This window comes from Triticum aestivum, chromosome 5B (genome assembly GCF_018294505.1).
Source record: "Triticum aestivum cultivar Chinese Spring chromosome 5B, IWGSC CS RefSeq v2.1, whole genome shotgun sequence".
NCBI classification, from domain to species: Eukaryota; Viridiplantae; Streptophyta; class Magnoliopsida; order Poales; family Poaceae; genus Triticum; species Triticum aestivum.
Window position 1 is genome coordinate 278,236,695 of NC_057807.1, and position 6,688 is coordinate 278,243,382.

Below are 6,688 nucleotides of genomic sequence, written 5' to 3' on the forward strand. Positions count from 1 at the left end.
TAGTAAGTACTATTGTTCAGTATTTGATTTGTGTTCGTGAACCCTGTATTGTTTATTAGTACTGCCGCTTTTGGTGTGTGGTCAGTCCTGAGAACGGTCTATGTTAATGTCTGTCCACTCAATTCAGTCTGTACATTTTGAAGTATCCAGATCATATTTTTTGTGAGGACGGTTTATCAATTATGGTTACACTCCAATATCTGTATGCATTGCAGGGTTTATCGCACCCACCAGGATTTCCAGTCCCATGGATGTTCGGTCCCTATGATTTGTCACGACCTTTGGACTATCCTGCTTGTGGGAGTAGGCGGGGCCCCTGCATGCCATGCGTAGTTGGACGATCAATCTTCTGTTTAGTACTTCAACATAGTGATTTCCTGGTAAGGATTCACTCATGTCACATCAAGTAAATCTTATTGATTTACTGTCTAAATCTTATTGATTCAATGTCATATTTTCTTTCTTTTCCTGCAATTTTACGATGCAGGTTTTGCCAGGTGACATTCATCACAGAATAAACCATTTGGTTTGCTCTACGATGGCTATTTTTGCAGGTTTCACTTCTTATGTCGTGTCAGTAACGAAGGCACTGTCCATCACTTATATTACTGGAAAAAATTGGATCAGTCTGTTGTCTGAGTACAAGCTGAATCCCGGTGATGAACTACAGTTTGGTTTAACAAAAACGCCACAATTAGTCCTTCTCGTGTTTAAAAAAAATAAAGAAAAAAACTGGATCACGGTCACGGATCCTAGTCAAGTTAGAAAGCTGATCATAGCAGACCAGACACGATCGCTGCTATCTCGCACAGATCGAGCACCGACAGTTGCTCTAGCACTGACAGCGGCAGCAACTCAGTCTGATCCAACTGAGGATTGGGCACCAACCGCGTCAGCGGATCAGTCTGATCTACCGGAGGATCGGGCATCGACACCGGCACCTGCTCCGACACCGGCACCAGCTCTACAAGGAACACCATCTCCGGCAGCAGCAGCGGCTTCGGCACCTGCACCAACACTTGCACTTGCATCTGGTCCAGCCCGTGCAGTTGCACCGGCAATAGACTGGGCTGCAGTTTGCACTTCATATACCAAAGTCCTTAAAAAAACCGACATGTCCACCTTCTTGGTAAGCATTGGCCGCCCAAGTGCTTCGTTCGTTTTTCTTTCCATGTTGTTTCACATGATTCACTGTGTTGATCTAACTGTTTGGGTATGTCTTCTTGTTTGCAAATAGAGAATTCCTAGAGCAACGAGGGAGTCGTTCAACAATCCGGGCGACCGCAACCAAGTTTCTCTTACCATGCGCAACCTTGGTGTGAATGAACCTGCTCAATATACCGTAAGTACAAAGGATGGTCGCATGATGATTGATGCTAAAGGATGGTCAAGGTTCAAATCTAAATCATATCTTGCGGTAGGGTATGATGTCAAAATCGAACTTTCTCGGCAAGTAGAGCTAGTCCAAATCAACTTTGATATTCTTCAGTAGCAACACGCAACTGCCGAACTGATCTATCCTCCGAGAGATTTTGATGTAATAATCTGGCATGGTGAAACAAGTGTCATGTGTGTATAAGTAGTACGATAGTATTATTTATCACATGGTATATCGTTGACAGAATTGCAACTCTGATTGCTGGTTAGGAACTGTCGTTCGATTTCATTCCAACAGCTGCCGTGCTTTATTCAATTTTGTGTATTCGCCTTGCGACAGCATCTAAAACCAGCACCGTACCGATCGCTTGCAATATGAAAAGCGCTGAGGTAGAACACATGGGCCCCCAAACATGCAGGGTCGGCCTGCGGCCCAAAGTCCAGAACCATGAGCCTATCTGAGTATTATATTCTCAGCTAAACCCCCATAAAAAAGCTGAACCCCCATAATGCCCGTGCATTGTAGAGGGAGTATATTTCTCGGCAAGGTGAGCTTGTGATATAAAAGATTTGTATATTTCTTTACAGAGGGAGTATCTCTCTGTCAAAAAATATATTTATGTGTAACTAGTTACTCCTGTCTTTCTACTTCCTTTCGCTGATATGTGGGGCAACTGGCAACGGGGTCCATGTGCCATATGCATAAATTAGAGTGCACAACTTCACGGTAGACACACCCCGGTCGTAGGGCCGCAGTAATGCCCAATGAGCCGTCAAATCATAACCCCCCTTTCCAGCTTTAGCAGTAAACTGGACGGACGAAGCGACAATATTTCACTGGGCCTGAATCCCCTTCTCCCTCGTTTGCTTGTTCAGAGAAAACCCCCGCTCGGTGATTGCATAGGGTTTTCTCATGGAGAACCAGGTACGAATTCTTCATCCATCCCCGATAAATCCAAGTCCCTTGGTCGCAGGCAATCCTAGGATGGCAGCCGCCGCCGTTGATGCATTTTTCTTTGTACTGAATCTAGTGTGTTTCAGTTGCAGTCCCCAAAGTGCGAGTACCCTACAGATTTCTGCGCCCTCGGCTAGACGCCACACTTGTTCCTTCTCATCCTAACACAACATTTTGAAACACACATAGTATGTTCCTAGAATCCTCTTTTCTATCCAGAGGGTGGGTTTTTTTTGAACATGCTGTGTTCTCATATTATTTTTCCTGCAGTGTATTATTTGCTCTGCCAGAACACATGTACTCAAGATGCTCAGCCTTGCCATAACTGAATACACTAGTTTAATGGTCACAATGAAGACAAGCCATGGATATTACTTCTTAGTTGGGTTCATGAACCAAGAAGATCACTGCTTTTTTATGGCCGAACTTGGATAAACTTTCTCAAGTGTTATGGACTGAAAGTTGGCGCACGAATGTTGATGGAAATAGCAGAACCTGGTCTCATCTTCACTGCGATCTTCCACCCCGACGTCGTTCCAATTGTTCATCCATGTTAGTTTTGTATCTGGTTCTTACTTGTTGCCTCGATTACTTCTTAATCCACCTATTCTGTCTAACTAATCATAATTTAACTTTAGAAGTAGCAACGAATCTCTTACGAAGATGCTACTTCTAACTAATATTTTCTTATAATTGGTGGCACGTGTAGGTTTTTTCAGAGTTAAGCAGTCTGCTCGTTTGTTACTCTGTAATAACTCGGCTGTTACTAATGGCACTGAAGTTGACTGGATCAACATCCACAAGTTCCTAAACTTTATTGATCGTCTTGAGGTCCTTGTGGGGCGTTTCAATGGTGGAAGGCCACATGGGATATGTGTGCCACTGCTGCACTCGTTGAACAGGTCCAACTATGTCGAGAAACTTACGGTATGAGCTATTTTCTGTTATATATGTTGTTCATAAACTATTGCTTATACATAGTTTTACAGCTGTGATCTTCTTGAAACATGAACTGTCGAGTTCTATTGTTCCTATACAGATGCCTGACCATGGTTGGGTCAGACTTGCGCTTGGTCACAACATGATGTTTATGTCGACCTACTCAATTCCCCTTGGAGGTGAAAAGATACTTATTCATGGGTGGTCTCAAATAATGAAGGCCCGTCCATCTTGGAGAATAGGACAGAAGATTATGTTCATGCTTTTCCATGGCTCTAAAGCGAATATCCTGTTTATTGACCACGTTGCGAGATGAAGCCGCTTTCAGAAGGTTGTGGATGCGCGGGGTGGCGTCTGGGCCTTGTCCTGGGGCTTGGCGGCCTCACCCTTGGTTAACAGTAGGGGAAGTAGCACTGTTCGAGGCATGCTTTGTACGATTGAACATGTATAAGTACTCATACTACTTTCAGCTTTGGTTGTTAAGTGCCCCTGCTGGTTTCAGTAAAGGTTGTTAAGTACTCCTGCTGCTTTTACAGTCTATCGTGTTTCTTCAGTCCTGTTTTCCTCCAGCCGCCAAAACCAAACCAGCGCCGACGGGGCCACCTGCTTCCGCCTCCCACGGCTGGCTGCGCCTCAGCGCGCGCATCGCCGCCCCACCGTCTCCTAAATCGCTAACGCTGACATCCTCCGCGCGCTTTGGTGTGCTCGCCGCGGCGCCGCCCTCTCGCGTTGTCAACATGGTCAACAAACAACAGGAATCGGCAGAAGTACGTGGAGAGGATGACAGTAGGGGCCCACCACGTCAGCGTATGGAAAAATAAAATGCTTCCTCCTAGTGTTTTCCTAACATCTGGGACCCACGACATTGTGAGCGTATATAGTCAATAGACAAGAGAACAGCACAAGATCGGCTGACACCTGGGACGTAGCTACTCGAGCAGTATTTTTTTGTTTGGTATTGTTGAGACGGAGCATGGTTTGAACTGGGCTGTGGCCCGTCTAGCCGAGGCTTATATTTTATGTTCACCATGTGACCAGCCCAGCTATTTTTTCTTTGTGAAAATGAGCCCAGTTTATTTTTTCTGAAGAATACCCAATCCAGGCCTACTTATTTTTCTACGCCTGATGGGCTGCAACTCTTTCAAGACGCCTGCAAATCTTGAAAGTAATATGAAATGGGTTGTAAATATAAAAACAGATGACAAATTGGCAATTACTTTATAATTTCTGATTTTTTTTCACATTTTCAGATTCCTATTTCACTGGGCATTAACCTAATTTAAATATATCTTCAAAGTACTTTAAATCTGGCTTGACATTTCGGTATTAAAAATAGTTTGGAACCCACAGAAATATGCGGAATTGGCCCTGGCCAACCAAAAAAACGACTGCAATAAATTGCATAAGAAGTTGCCATGAGCTATATATAAATTATTAAAAAAAAGAGGGAGTGGTCTGACTTGTGGGCCTGTTTAGTTGACGCATATGAACAATTTTTTTAGTTATTATATACGTCAACAAACGATTCTAGCAGACGTAACCGTTGGATGTCAATCCAACGGCCGTCGTGTTTCTTCAATCTCTGATCTTCTTGCTCCAGCCACCAAAGCAGCGCCGGCGGGACCGCCTGCTCCCGCCTCCCGTGGCCGGCTGTGCTGCCGCGCAGGCCTCAGCGCCCCCTACTACTCCCACCGCTGGCCAGGGCATCCCTCTACTCACCCACACCCCCTGTTATTCTGCGGCGACGGCAACCTCACACCGCATCCGAACCGGTGAACCCTCGTACTCCTGTCCACGCGGGCTTCCACTGCCGCGTCTTCCCCGGCTCCACGTCGTCCCCTTCCTAGGCCTCGCCGTCGTCCACCGCCGTCGTGCTCTCAGCGCGGTGTGGACAATGTGGTCAACGACCGACTTCCATCGGAAGAGTACTGTACGTGGAGAGGCTGATAGCTGGGTCCACGGTAGCCGCAAGGAAGTGCCTCCTTATTACGCGGAAAATAATTATTCCTCCACTTGACAGCAGGGACCCACCGGACGGGCCACCTGTATTTCGTGAAAAAACGTTTCCCCCTAACTGCTGGGACCCACAGGACGGGCCACCGTGTTTCGCAAAAAAAACATTTCCCCCTGTCTGCTGGGACCCACCAGCTACATCTTCACACGCAAGGAAGTGCGTCCGAAAAAAAACGATTCGCCCCCCTGACTGCTGGGACCCACCAGCTACATCTTCGCACGCAAGGAAGTGCGTTCAGGCAAAAAAATGATTCGCCCCCCTGACTGCTGGGACCCACCAGCTACATCTTCGCACACAAGGAAGTGTCTGACAGTCGGGACCCACCTGGTCGAAGCGTACGTAGCGTTGTCATTCTGGTCGCGAACGTGTACGTACATATATACTGGTCGATGTAGAGGCGCACACGTGTCGTAGTAGAGGCGTGTACATGTCGTAGTAGAGGCGCGCACGTAGCTTGTACACGTACGTACAGCGGCCAGGGTGCAAGAAAGAAAATACGGCCACATACGTACATACGGGCGGGGTCTCGAACGCCTACTCGCGCATACGTACGGCCAGGGCTCGTGTACATGGCTGGGTCGGAACGGAGAAACATAGTCGTCATCGTGTTCATGGGAAGGCAACGAAATGCATCGTGTTCATGGGGAGGCAACAGAATGCGTCGTGTTCATCGGGAGGCAACAAAACGCGTGGGAGCCAACCAGCTGGGTCGGAACAGAATGTGTGGTCGTGTTCATCGGGAGGGCTTGGACGGAACAGGCGATGGAAACGAGGCCTGGCGTACCGCAAAACGGAGGAAATGGACCTCTTACAGTCAAAACGGGGGTCCTGTTGATCGGGAGGGGTGTGGCGTACCGCAAAACGGACAAAACGGACCCCCTACGGTCGAAACGGGGGTCCTGTTGATCGGGAGGGGTGTGGCGTACCGCAAAACGGAGGAAACGGACCTCCTACGGTCGAAACGGGGGTCCTGTTGATCGGGAGGGGTGTGGCGTACCGCAAAACGGACGAAACGGACTTGTGTTGGAGCGCTACGGTCGAAACGGGTGTCCTTTTCATCGGGAGGGGTGTGGCGTACAGCAAAACGGGACTCCATGGGATATTGTTCATCTCCACCGTCGACCTCCTCTAGCCTCCACGGGCTACTGTCGACCTCCACCAGCCTCCACGGGCTCCTGTTCATCCAGCCTCCACCGCGCGCTACTCCACCGGCTACTGTTCAACCACCCCTCCACGGGCACCCCTCCACCATCTACTGTTCATCCAGCCCTCCACACCACGGGGTCCTGTTCAACCACCCATCCACGGCCACCCCTCCACCGTCTACTGTTCATCCAGCCCTCCACACCACGGGGTCCTGTTCATCCAGAGGCAACAACACCGCTCACTGTTCATCCAACCCC